Source organism: Misgurnus anguillicaudatus, chromosome 14 (assembly GCF_027580225.2).
Source record: "Misgurnus anguillicaudatus chromosome 14, ASM2758022v2, whole genome shotgun sequence".
In the NCBI taxonomy this organism is placed as follows: Eukaryota; Metazoa; Chordata; class Actinopteri; order Cypriniformes; family Cobitidae; genus Misgurnus; species Misgurnus anguillicaudatus.
This window is the reverse complement of record NC_073350.2, coordinates 9,574,529-9,589,971: the sequence shown is the minus strand read 5'-3', so window position 1 is coordinate 9,589,971 and position 15,443 is coordinate 9,574,529.

Below are 15,443 nucleotides of genomic sequence, written 5' to 3'. Positions count from 1 at the left end.
CTTGTTCAAACACAATTGCAATGCGTAATACTGTCAAAAACAGGTAGCTCTTTGACAACTTAAAGGTATTGCGGAGGATTTTCTTTTTCCGGGTGGATCATCAAGGCAATTGGTCCTCCTAGTTTTCAATCAGGAGTGTTGGGCAATTGCATTTTTTTAAAGTGGAGAAGGCGGTTCTTTTCTAAAATTCGAGAAAATCCTCTGCTACACCTTTAATCATTTTTTTTTCATAGTTAGAATTTGCTCGGTTTACTTAAAGGAACACAGCAACTTTTTGGGACTTTATCTTATTCACCATATCCCCCAGAGTTAGATAAGTCCATTCATACCTTTTTCATCTCCGTGCGTGCTGTAACTCTGTCTGACTCACACACTGCTAGCTTAGCTTAGCGCAAAGACCGGAAGTAAATGGCTACATTAAAAACGCGTCGTGCAATTTCGTACTTAAGAGCATGAATCCTACCTTTCATAGAAATGAAACACTCGCTTCGCGTCAGTGGAAAGTGGTCGCTTAAATATGACCAGGGGTTTCTTTCATAAGATTTGAACTGAGGCGGGTCTGCATTAGCGCGCGCCTGTCTCGTCCGTCTCCATGGTTCTTTTTGCGCGTTCCCCGGGCCCCGCCCATTTACATCCGTTGCGCGTCTATCACCTTGCTTTTTAAAATATTTTTTTACTCAGTAACGGATATGATTTAAAATGTAGCGAAGTACAATACTTTAAACAAAACATACTTAAGTAAAAGTAAAAGTACAGATTTTAAAAACTACTCAAAAAAGTAAAAATACACAAAAAAACTACTCAATTACAGTAACCATGGCCGTAGCTACCATTGAGGACACCGAGGTCATGTCCTCGGTAGTTTTTTCTTGAAGTTTCATTTCATTTTGATGTAAAAAAAAGAGCCGACGAGACAATCCTTGCATCTACGGACCATCACGTGCAGTGATGGAAATAACGGCGTTATATATAAACGTCGTTTCCTTACAGCGTTACTGACATTAAAATGCTGCGCATTAGTATAATTAATCTCACTGAAGCGAGTAAACTCTCATCATTAGACAGGGAATGTTTTTCTCTTGCGTGTGTTGAGGGGTGGGAAACACATAACTGATTGGCCTGTGTATGTTAGAGGGGGTGGGACAACCACATAATCAATGATGATTGGCTGAATTTCCATCGTAAGCCAACCAGAAGCAGGATTAGCTCATACACTATATACATGCACAGTCCGAGCAGAGTCGTGTTGTCAACTTGTTGATGACTTTGTCGCTAGATTTAGCAACTTAAAAAGCGAAAAAGGACAAATCTAGCGATCTTTTCTTCGTGGTTGGAGACTGACGCGAGAGCATGTATCATTCTCTACACTCAACGAGCAGTGGGTGCTAGACACTCACAGACAGCCCGGTCCTCACGTGCAGTCCGCCCGAGTCCCTCACGCCCGCAACGACAGAGCGATGGAAGTACAACAAGCTCAAAGGTAGCGGTCGCAAACACAAAGTATAATAAGCACTGCTTCTATACAAGAATAGTATGCAAGAAAGGCAAGAATGTTTGTGTAACATGCAACGTAAGATAGAGTCTCTCCACGTCTGTAATTCTAATCTAATAAAGCAAATGAAAATGAAAAGGCTGTAACAAACTTAACTATCAATTGGAAAGCCAGCAAAAGATGAGCAGAGAAGAAGGGAAGATGAGAAAGTTAAAGGTTATGCAGCAAATAGCATACAATATGGGATGCAATACGGCTACCAATGAGATTAAAACCTACACTACTGCTCAAAAGTTTAAGGTCACTTAACTAAAATGTTAACTATGGTCTTAAAATCATTAAATCTGAAGGCTTATGGTTAAATGCTTGAAATTACTTTTGTAGACAAAATATAGCTGTGCCAAACAGATTAATTTTTGTTATTAGAAACCAAAAAATATATTTTTTGAAATAGATGACTTACACTGAATATTGAAGAAAAAGCAGCCACTAAGAGCCCTTATTATATATAAACTCCTTCTATACTCTTAAAAAATCATCCTAAATTGAAAATTTAAGAAGCTTTTTGAAAAAATGACACAGTTTTGCAGTTTCTATGCAAAGGGTGACTTGCACTTCAGATGATGAAATGTAACCATTGATTTATTTTGGATGCTTTTAGTCACCAACAAAATTCTCACAGACACAGTTACATTTGTGCTATGTCGTAGTTTGGACATGTTTATTATTATTCTGTAATATGGAAAAAATGTAAATAATAAAAAAAATGTCCTCGGTATTTGAAAAATCCTGGCTACGGCCTTGACAGTAACGTGAGTAAATGTAATTCGTTACTTTCCACCTCTGGTGGCTTCCACGTGTTCCCAGTGTTTTGTGGCTGTCATGGTCTTGCCTGACCTTGGTTATGATCCAGGTCGGATGTTAGAGGGCAAGACTATGGCAGCATTGTGTTTACGTGGGAACACGTGTGTTTTCACATCATGTATGTGTGACACGTGTTCCCAGTGTATTGTCACTTTTACTCTACTCCCTTATGTACTCGTGTCTTACGTGATTAATTATGTTCACCTGTTCCCCATTGATGTGCTGTCTTTATAATGCCCTCGCGTTCTCTGTGTTGTGCGCGTGCGTTGTTGAATGTGCAGAGTTTTCATGTATTCCGTGTTCTCTGTTACCAGTTCCTGTTTTTGTTCCCGTGTTTTGGTTTGTGTTTTATCACAGTGTTTTGTTATCCTCTGTTTTACACCCACGTGGGTATTTTCTGTTCAGTTTTATTAAATACATTGTTTATTTTGATACATCCTCTGCGTTTGGGTTCTCCTTTTGTTTTCACTTTCCGGTGTATACCGAACGTGACAAATATGGGCGTTATTTTGTCACTTATTGGGAGCAGCATGCTAGCTGAAGCTATTTACTTCCAGTCTTTGTGCTAAGCTATAGGCTCACGGCCGGCTGTAGCTCTTTGGCTGCCCTAGGCGAGATTGAGTTTGCCCCCCCCCCAAAAAAATGCTCTTATAGTCACTCCAACAAGCAAATTATGACTTTAATGATACACTCCAATAAATGTCACATACAAAAATGCTACAAATAATGTTCAAGGATAAATAACAAATTATGACTCAAACAATGGATGACCAAAAAAATGCTCTTATGGATACTGTACGTAAGTACCACTATACGGGTGATTCTCACGAAAATTTGGTTTTAAAAATGTCAAGTATGAAAATGTAAAAATTGCTTAAATTTACTTTTTTTCCCACCAGACATTGAAAAACAAAGTCTGGAGTAAATGGGAACATTAATTAAAAAACTTTTACTTATCATTTAACACTTTTTGTAACATAATTTAAAAAATGAGTCCTAAAAAATCTCATTACCGCAACAGTCAGAAAACATCAACACTGACATATTTTCAAAATGACATGACAAACCTGAAAGGACATAATTTGGAGATTCTGCACATGCATTTAAAATCAAAGTATTATGCTTCTATTAATTAAATTAACATTTAATAAGCATCTGTTGCGGTGATGATAATCAAAATGTCGTGTAAGCATTCTGACAAGACAATATTTCAAATTAACTGTAAAAAAATGATCTTACCTGGTAGCCATCTTGAAGTAACTGGTCCATGTGCTTGATCACTCAAAATCAAACTTTATTAAAATTCTGTATGTGTGCTTAAACTGTTCTCAAAAAGTGTTGCGGAGGATGAGAACATCAGGCATGGACACATCATTTTCCTAATTTTTCTTCATTATTATTATAATACATGAATATTCAGTAAAAAAAAATTCTGTCATCTAAAGTAGTCTAGCAAAACATCCATTTATTTTTTTTCTTAATATTTTTGTGTTAATTTAATTAAATTACAACGTAACGCATGTTCAAACACAGCCGGACACATTGCGGAAATGAGAATTTCAGCAGAAAATGAGATAAAATTTACAATTATAAATTCTTATGTTGAAATCACACATTGTGCAAGGTAGAACACAGTATTGTGTTAATTCTGATGCTTTTTAATGTTACTATATTACACATTTTAAAGCTATAATCATTAGTGCCGTGGTGTTTCAATGGTTTCGTGAGAATCACCCATACAATTAAGTATCCCTATCTCAAATAATAAAAGCAGTTGTTTCTGGCATTTTGATTTACCTTCAAAATTACTAGTTACTTCCGATCTGATAGAGAAGCGTAAAAACACTGAATTTCAGACTACTTGGAGGGTTTTCACAGACATCTTCTTGAAAGTTTCATTGTTCTGCTTATATGTAAAACCTAGGTTAAAGTAAAGCAGTCTATCTCAGTCCTTCAATGTGTACATTAACATCACATAACGTGTCTTTTAAGAGAATCTCAAACACACAGAGATGTTTTTCTTACAGTTAATGGTGTCTTTATTTTCACGTTCACACACAAACTTGTCAGCATCTGCCTTTAACCAAGCTAACAGTAAACAAAAAAGAACATGTGTGTTCAATGTGTGTCTGTTTGTTATCATGTTTTTATATGACTAGGTTATTTTCATGCCATTGCTGAACATAAACAGGAGCTTGATAAAAATGCTAATTTTAGAAGTTCATATGGAACTTTTTGCTACATTTATTATAATATATAATACATGTTTTTATAAAAAACATACTTTATTCTTTTATTTTTATAATTATTTACATTCTTTAGGAAGGATTTAAACAAAATACAATCCTGTTTTTATTTCTACACTTTAGTGAGGTGTCCGGATTTGTGTATAAATGCAATGCTTTTCATTTTGTTTAGATTTCTGAGGAAAGAATATGGAAATGTGCAGATTTGAACGTGTGTTGTTTTGTAAGGTTAACAGGATTTGCTTGCACAAGAGCGCATATGACAACACACTCGGACAGTGTGTGAAATACTACAATAAAGTGCCCATAGTTACCAAACCATCCATTATAATGTTCAAATAGACATAACAGCTACGTGTTGTTTCAGGTTGGAGCTTGAATTTTTGTACACTGAGATGTCAGTTTCATTTTGGTGCACACAGCACATCATGCATCGCATTAAGAAGCTATTCTTTTTGACCTCTTGAATTGAAAACAGAGCAAACTTGAGGCAACGTGTGATCTGCCTTAAAGCTCGCACAACGCACACGCCTTCCTCAGCTCCTTTTATCTACGCGTGCTAAAGGTGATGTATAGCCACCTCTCGCACTGCACGCAGCCTCTCCAAAGTCTCGCGAGACTTTCGAACAAGCCATATAAACTTTTTTAATTTTCATTAATTATTATAATTTGACAGTAGCATAGAAACACCACCGAATGTAGAGAAGTAAAATTATTTTAGCTGAGCACTTGCATGTAACAGACCTCCCTTTCCCCGTGACACCATAGCGCGCCCGTCAGCGTGTTCCTTTAAATAAAATGAGTTTGTAGTCTACTTAATTCATCTGCATTAGGACAACGTAAATAATTTTGGTTGACTAAGTGAAACAAGATTTGTTCATCTTAAATAAGTGTTTGTGCCACCTTAAATTTTGAGTTAATTCAACTTTTCAATTAGTTGACTTGTTTTTAAGTTGCATTACCTTAAAATTTTAAGAAAGCACACTTACACTTACTTAAAGTTGAAACATTAAATCTTTTTTGCAGGTTACACAGAGGATTGAGTTCCCAGCATGCTTTGCTCTCATGACTGAATAAAGACAAAGTTGGAATTCTGATTGTTATGCATGCATTTTTGGAGATTACCTCAGTGGCGAGTATACGCTTTCACTTAAGTTCAGGAAAAGCTTGTTATTGCCATTCTGGCACGTATGCAGCTTTATTCAGTAAGTAAAGAGGAAATACTGCGTAAATGCTCATGCAGTAAACTCTCAGGCACTTCCTGCCTGCTCTGTATTCATTACATATATGGTAAAAATAAAGATAGTAATTTAAAAATATGTTAATTGGTGCAACACAAATGAGTTATTATTTTCCGGTGAAATTTAACAAAAGAAGTTGATAAAATTCATATTTACTTGTCTGTACAATTCATCCAGTTTATGTTCAGATACATTTATTCAATTAAGTTAACAAACTAATTTCTGAAAAATAAATTAAATGTTTAATTCATAAGCTGTGTTTTAAAATAATAATGTTGTATTTCTTTTTAATAAATCAATAGTTCAACGTCATAGATCCTTGAATTTAATGTGATACCACACAACATACATATTACATTTACATCATTAAAGTCATTTAATCAGTTATTTATGTTTTAAATGTTTTCATTTGGCTCAAGGTAGACCACCTTTAGGTCTTGTTCGCATGACGTCATCTCTGCATCATACAGATTCAGATCAGCACGTACTATAAGAGCAAGCAGCTGCTCACAGGCTTTACAGTTTATCAATGACTTACATCTGGACAACATGTTTACCACCTCGTGTTGAAAAACAGCCTTCCAGCAAAAACATGAGGGCAAAAACACTAAAACAACATCCATAGAGAGAGATTTATTTGCAGTAACACTGAATTAAAAACCCTGCGGCGTGCTGAGATTTATTTATTCTCTTCATCAAAAGATCATTATGATTTAAAAAATTATTTTGAATTAAAATTGAAAATGCTCCTCTTGTCACGGGTTACTAAACAAGTAAGAACACTCCCCTGTCTTTCATTGGTTGGACATACAGATAGTCCCGCCCCAAACTCCATTCCTTTGGTCTTGCAAATGTTGTAATATTAACACTTTAGCGAAACTTACCTACAAACTTATTGTTGATCTGGCACATTAAATTGGAATAGGAAAAATTATTTAACAACATATAAATGTGTATAGCATAAACAGGCATGTTAGGAAATAGGATGATGAGAATGCATTTGTCTTTTTCAGAAGAGACTATCATTTTTGACACACGAGTCAATCAAGGCCTTGAGAGACCAGTTTACAACCTGCTGAATTGTACTGATATGCTGATTGGCTGAAGGGATCACGGGAAATATACACAGTCCTAAACTCTTTACTAGTGACTTTTTTTAAGCTGTGAGGTCAAAGTTAGTGTAATACTTTTATACTTTGAAGGATCTGTTAATTATCTGCAGTGTAAAACTCCATCATTCATCTAATGGAGAAAATTCATGCTGGTCTAAGCTGTTATTTTTAGCAGGTAAGATCACGATCTTCCCTCGGGCTCTCAGTGGGTGCAGAGATGTGGCCCATTTAAAAGCTTAAAGATGGAGCGTGTAAACAGGCAATCAGACAAACAAGAGTTTCTAGTGTTGCTGTTACAATGTCTACTGCATTCCCACTTTGTAGTCAACAAAATTTGCCTAAACCTGAGATAATACTGCCTCCGGTCTTTAACAAACCTATATATTTCTGGTTCACTGACCAAAATTCTGACCACAATTAAATTGAACAAATTTGGGCATTTTATTTATTACAATATAATTTTGGTTTTAATAAAAAATATTATTTCTAGGCATATCAAATGTGTTTTAAATTAACCTATGTAAACATGACTAATTTAAATTGGGACTACATGAATAATTTAAGCTGTATTGCTAAAGCTGGGCAGAGATTTCCAGTTCCCAGCATGCTTTGCATGAGACTAAATAATAAGAGTAGATATTAAGACAGATGGTTATTTTATGCACTTTTAATTATGTACCGAAACAATGGGGACTTATTAATGTTTAGTGTGTTGAATAATAGCATTTTAAAGAGTTTTTGTTTTGTTGTTGGGTTTTAAAATTACTATTGTGCAGACAAGACAAGTAGAGCATTTGCTTAAAATGAGAACTGAGAACTGTCTCATTGACATTGATCTAAAAGCATTACGTTGTAAGTGTAAATGCCTCTATTTGAAAGCATTTAGACTTAAAATGTTTATGTTATAATCAGCACCTGTTTCAGTTGAGTGTTAGTTATGTTTCGCTTGCTAATGTGTGCTGTTGCTGTAGTGTAATCATTTAAGAATTGACAAACATTATTAGATAATATAAAAAATTATTTTAACCATTTGTACTCAGATCAACTAAATTTGATTGTGCAAAGGTAACTAAAAACATGTATGTTTAACCAAATGTATATATCTAAAAGCACTTATACCAAATAAAAATAAAGCAAATGTAATATTTTTATTCTGTGTTTATAGCAACTTTATTCAAATATTAAGCAGTAGAATATAATATTATTTAAAATTATATAAAATATGTAAAAGTTGTTTATTGTAAATAGTGTGTAACAACATAAATGTCAGCTTGTTAATTTAAGAAAAAAGTGTGCCACCTTGTGGTGACTGTGTGAATTATTTTGTAATTTTTAAAATTGAATAATGTTATAATGCATGAAAAACAATTAAAACCAACCCAAGCTGATTTGCTGGTGTTAAATGGTCAAGCTGGTTTTAGCTGGTAACAAATATGTAAAAAATGAGTAACAAATAAAACTAAACAGACACCGTGGGTTTTGTTATCATAATTATTGCTGATTTTATTTTTTTGTCATTTGAAATACACGTCTTTGTATTTGAGTCTTTATATTGTTTAATTTATTTTATTGTTTTAGTTTATTTGTGAACCACATTTATTATTTCTAATTCATAATTATTTCAGGAAATTATCTATTGTGACTTTATAGTGTTACATCTGCTCAGAAACTCTAGGTTAATAGCATTACATATGAAATATTTGAGCCCTGACTCTAAAGGAGCCCCTGTCCCACAGGCTGAAGATGGTACACATTTTAGTCTTAACCTCTGAGCATAAAGCTGATGGTCCACGAAGAGGCCTATGAGTTACGAAACTAATGGGAAGCATCTTAAAGTGACTTTAGGATTTTAAGGGCACTAAGTGCAAACTAATTCAGGGTGAGCTAATTTTTTAAATGTTTATCTTTGTGGGATTGATCTTTAAATGTGTTAGGGATGTTTAAAGATTTAAATATTTCATGGTAAGTAAATATAGGGTCCTGCCCTGTGGTCCATGCACACATCCACATCATAGAGCAGGCTGTAGTATGCAAGGAAATGCCAAATGCTCTAAGCACTTAAAACATCTTCAGCTTCCTCTGTAGCTGCATGCCCCACAAACACACTTTTTTTTTTTAATTACAGGAGCAGGAAAGAACATGAAGTTCATAAGCAACATTGGTCCAGCATGGTCCCTGGTAGAGTGTCACCGCGAGTTATTTCGTGGGGAAGTGATAGAGCCTGCCTTTCTCCAGATGGATTAAAGCAATAAGCCACAAAAACAGTGGGTTACCAGTGCATTTAATAACAGCTAAGGGGCGTTGTTAGGCACGAGGCGAAAACCAATGCCTAAAACCCCCTTAGCTGTTATAAAATGCACTGTAACACTGCTTTGCGGGGCTTATTGCTTTTATAAAACAGTTACTTTATGCATATCACGGTTTTATAAAATAAAACACAGCAAATAAGTTGTAAATATATTACTACAAATATTACTCTTCCACCAAACAAAGTATTTCCTCAGAATCAAGTGTGGCTGCAACAGAGCGCAGTTCCCAAACAACACAAACGCAGCAGAGACTCAATGAAAATATGATTAAAGACTGTGGTGTTTTTATTTTTAAATAAAGTAACATTTATGTATTTTATACATTAACATTTATATTGTGCAACTGTTGAAATGTTTTGGAAGCATGCTTAAATATGTGGATGTTTATTGGACATTGTCACACTTGGATGTTGGCAGGGTTGGATGTCCAACACAGGCTGCAGCGAGACATGCGGTGTGTTCTACTTCATGCGGCAATGTGTAGACCAATCACTGACTAACTTGAAGCAGTGCATGCCGGTTAGAAATTTTGTCTGACTTGAGCTGGCGCTGAAGGTATGTGACTGTGAAGTATGGTATCAAAGTACAGCGAGAGCGTTTCAAGAGCAGCGTCTTCAACTCCTCCCTCAACTGCAAGAGGCAAACCTCGCTGACACACCTTTTCTCTGACTGATCTGCTACGCAGCCCCATACACAACATACTGTGATGCACTGTGTGTTCTGACACCTTTCTATTAGAACCAACATTCACTTTTTCAGCAATTTCAGCTACAGTAGGTCGTCTGTTGGATTAGACCACACGGGTCAGCCTTTGCTCCCCATGAGCATCAATAAGCATTGGCCGCCCATGACCCTGTCGCCGGTTCGCCCATTTTCCTTCCTTGAACCACTTTTGATAGGTACTGACCACTACAGACCGGGAACACCCCACAAGAGCTGCAGTTTCGGAGATGCTCTGACCCAGTTGTCTAGCCATTACAATTTGGCCCTTGTCAAAGTCGCTCAGATCCTTACGCTTGCCCATTTTTCCTGCTTCTAAAAAAACCAACAAGCAGACAATATGTATTTATTTAAAACTAAAGCTTGAATGACCACTACTAATTTCCTATTACATATTTAGAGTTTACAATTATTTACCATAAGCTGCAAAGTCCTATCTACAAATGTCTCTGCAAAACGTTAGCTTCTGAGGAAAGAATGCAGCATTATCAATTCTGAATACAGTAACGTTAAGGTAAAAGCCATTCACACCATGGTATGTGTGGCTTTTACCTTAACGTTTTATATATATAGGGTGCATTAATTTATCAATATAACAATATAACTAATAGCGAGTTATTATCGTTAGTATTAACATCAAAAGATACTGATCAACTTCAGAAGTGTATTGTCAAACGTTAACCAAATATATTATTTTAAGATATTTTAACGTACCTTGTGTCTGAATCTGTCTGATCACCCTGCTGAAACAATAATACCATTACAGAAAATTCTAATGGTTTTATTGGTTTGATTGGGAATTTTATTGGTTCTAATGGAATATGGCCCAAAACACACTACAGTGTATTGGTTTTTGTTGGTCTTTAATAGTATGTATTGGTTCTATGTATTGGTTCTAATGGAATATGGCACAAAACACACTACAGTGTAGTGGTTTTAATGGTAAAAGCTAATGGTTCCTATTGATATTTTAATGTGCTTTATCACAGTGTTTGTCTTGGAAAAAATTTACTTTACTTAAAAAATGTTCACTACAGCATAGAATCACACTGTGTATTCCTTTTATATTGCATATTAAAATTGATTTAATACCTAATTACATAAAAATGTACTTTTATTTTTCTTGACTAAAAGTACAAAAGTACTTTTTACTTAAGTAAAAAATACTAGATGTTTAATGTACTTAAATATTAAATATGAACCAAAAACTTGAAATTATGAAATGTATGGAGTAAAAAATATGATAATAAGCTTTGGAATATGTTTTCTAAACAGAAACACTGATAAAATACGAATACAAAAATGTACTTTTATTTTAGAAAGTAAAAATACTTAAGTAGTGTCCACCTTTGCCTAAAATATATTTTAAAATAAAGTTCAAATCAGTAACAATTGCACAGAACTTTTCAACTTTATTTTTCTGAAGTTTACTTAAAATATACTAAATTAAAATTATTTTGAAGTATGTTAAAAGTTTAAATGTAAAAAAAGTACAAATATGTTGTAGGTATACTTTCAATATATTTACAGATGGTACACTATTTTGTTAGTATATTTGTAATGTACTATTGAAAAGTTAAATATATTTGAAACACAAAAAAGTATTTTTATTTTTCACCAGGGTGGAGAGATAGATTTTTTTTGTTATCATGTTACAACCTTGTATATTTGGTTTACTTTTAGTAATCATTGTGTTGTAAACTATATTGTGATTCTTGTTGAATCTTTAGATTTACAGATCTTTTTCTTCCAGAGATCTCCGTCTTTAAAGGAATATTTGCAGCAGTGACGAAGAATCTGAAAGCCATCCATCATATCTATATGGGTAGGCTGCAGACCTGGAGCCGGTAGATCTACGCCCCTGGCAGTTTTGCGCCCCTGTTGCTCCTCATGCGTCCAGTAGTGGGAGAGGGAAATACAACAGGATACTAGCCTATTTAAACATTTACAACCGTTTATGAGCACTATTTATTAATATTACACATTTAAACGAAAATTGTATAAACTTACAGTGTACACTGCAGTCTGCACACTACGGAACCACAGACAGTAAAAAAATCCATATAGTTGTAAGGTTTTGTCTGGTATTTTCTTGTATTTTGTGTATTTTTGTTATTTGTACTTGTATTTTGATTCTCTGGTCTGTTTGGACTTTTATTTTGAAACTCATCATGCCATGTCACGCTTCACACTTCCTGTTTGTTTCTGTATATAAGTCACTTCCTGTACACCTGTTCCCGGCTGTATATTACATTCGTATGCCCAGCCGTTACCTGTTTGTTCTGTTACCTGATCTGTTCTTTGTTATTCCTGAATCCTGTATTTGTATCTGCCTGTTATCTGACCCACGCCTGTTTATTGGATTATTTGCCTGTCTGCCGCCTGCCTTGATCTATCGCCTGTTTATCTGGATTTATGATTGTGACTCTGCCTGCCTCGACCTCTCACTTGCTTTTGGATTACGTTTACTGGATTTACCCTGTTTGGATTTGGTTGCTGGCCCTTTATGGGATTTTACTAATAAACACCTTTTGCACATGGATTCACTTCTCACTCGCATCATTTAAAGCATACGTTACAGAATATACAGCCTACACCGGAATCCAGCAAAGGTCAGTAATTTCCCACCAGCAATATGAAACCCATCTACACCCTGCTTGCACTTCGTCAGAACCACCGCCACATTGAGGATTATGTTCAGGACTTTTTGGATTTAAGCCATCAGGTACATTTTGACAACACCACGCTCAAAAATCTGTTTTATAATACCCTGGATGAACACTTACGTTTACTTATGCCACGGGATGTGGATGCTTGGTCTCTTGAGGAGTATATTGACTTTGCACTGTTGTTATGTGGTTCACCGTTCACTGTGGGTGTTGGGGATACACCTCCGGTGAGCACACATAACATACCTAGCCATGATCTGCCCGTTCAGCCCAAGTCAGTAAATACCATGCCTGTTCATAAAATGGCCGCCACCCTGCCTGTTCCCAAAATGGCTGCCATCCTGTCTGTGTCTGCACCTGCACCCGTTTGTGAGAGAGCTATCACCATTCCTGCACCTGTTATTCAGAAGGCCATCGTCACCACCACACCTGCACTGAGGAGAGCTATTATTCACCCTGCACCTGCCGTGAAGATGGCCGCCATGCTTATAACTACCGCTGAGGTATGTCTCCTGGACTATAGACTTTCAGAGTTTGCCATAGCCCTGTGGTGCGTTTGGTCTGCCTGCTGCTCGTTTGTCCCCTGTGTATCTCAAGGCCCTGAACTCGAACCCCTGGACTCATCTGATCTGCCCGATTCATCCGACTCATCCGACTCATTCGATTCATTCGATTCATCTGATTCATCCGACTGCTCTGATTCAATGGACTCCTATGACTCATCTGATCTGCCCGACTCATCTGATCTGCCCGACTCATCTGATCTGCCCGATTCATCTGATCTGCCCGACTCATCTGATCTGCCCGACTCATCTGATCTGCCCGACTCATCTGATCTGCCCGATTCATCTGATCTGCTCGACTCATTTGATCTGCCTGACTCATCGGATTCGTCTGTCCTGCCTGATTCACCGGTCCCGTCGAATTCATTTGATTCATCTGACTCAACTGGCTCATCCGATTCATCTGGCTCAAATGACTCATCTGATTCACCCGGCTCACCTGGCTCGTATGGTCCACCATCTGGAATATCGTCACCCTGGTCTCTGGAAGCTTTTCCAAGTTTTTTTTGGGGGGGGTAGTACCCAGACACAGGAAGGAGGCAGAGGACACCGAGGCGGAGGCCGAAGTGTACGCTGATCCTCCCTTTCCTTGTGATCTGGGTCTATTCCTACCCCATGACCAAGCTTCAGGTGTGCCCCATGACCCAGGTCCAAGCCTGCCCCATGACCCAGGTCCAAGCCTGCCCCATGACCCAGGTCCAAGCCTGCCCCATGACCCAGGTCCAAGCCTGCCCCATGACCCAGGTCCAAGCCTGCCCCATGACCCAGGTCCTAGCCTGCCCCATGACCCAGGTCCTAGCCTGCCCCATGACCCAGGTCCTAGCCTGCCCCATGACCCAGGTCCTAGCCTGCCCCATGACCCAGGTCCTAGCCTGCCCCATGACCCAGGTCCTAGCCTGCCCCATGACCGAGGTCCTAGCCTGCCCCATGACCGAGGTCCTAGCCTGCCCCATGACCCGGGCCCGCATCTGCCCCATGACCCGGGCCCACACCTGCCCCATGACCCGGGCCCACACCTGCCCCATGACCCGGGCCCACACCTGCCCCATGATCCGGGACCATGCTGGCCCCACGACCCTGGACCATCCTGGTCTTATGACCCAGGACCTCTTATGAACTGTTCTGCCATTGCCAAGAGGTCCTGGCCCGCCCGCCCACCCTCTATTTGGACTGTATTAGTTGTATGTTGGGCTCCGGGAGTCGCCCTTTAGAGGGGGGGTTCTGTAAGGTTTTGTCTGGTATTGTCTTGTATTTTGTGTATTTTTGTTATTTGTGCTTGTATTTTGATTCTCTGGTCTGTTTGGACTTTTATTTTGAAACTCATCATGCCATGTCACGCTTCACACTTCCTGTTTGTTTCTGTATATAAGTCACTTCCTGTACACCTGTTCCCGGCTGTATATTACATTTGTATGCCCAGCCCGTTACCTGTTTGTTCTGTTACCTGATCTGTTCTTTGTTATTCCTGAATCCTGTATTTGTATCTGCCTGTTATCTGACCCACGCCTGTTTATTGGATTATTTGCCTGTCTGCCGCCTGCCTTGATCTATCGCCTGTTTATCTGGATTTATGATTGTGACTCTGCCTGCCTCGACCTTTCGCTTGTTTTTGGATTACGTTTACTGGATTTACCCTGTTTGGATTTGGTTGCTGGCCCTTTATGGGATTTTACTAATAAACACCTTTTGCACATGGATTCACTTCTCACTCGCATCATTTAAAGCATACGTTACAACAGTCCAGGTCTGGTCATCTTTGTTTTTATTATTGAAGATAAAAATAAGGATCATGGGTTTAAACAGTTTTGCATTATGATACGAGTGTATATTAGCGTGTTTTCCTGTAGCATTTGAAATCGATTGGACCCGGAAGCGGCGCGTGATGACGTCACACGTAACTATTTATATTTATTTAGAAACTGTTTTTATATACAAGAGACTGACTGATATATGATGTTGTGAATTTATATTAAGTTACATTTAGATATTAACCATATTTAGGCCATTAGCATAAAAATGTACTGTGTAATCATGGATCATAAATGAAATATCTGCTGTACAATTCACAATAGGTCGTCATACAGCTACAAAACATGTCCTACATAGCATTTTATGAAGACAAACACAATGTAACTTTTCTAAAATTCCAGGGGTCAGTTCGTATCGCTTCAAGAAGTTCTGCTGCTAGCATACGGTTGAACCTTAACGGTTCATATGACTAGGCTCA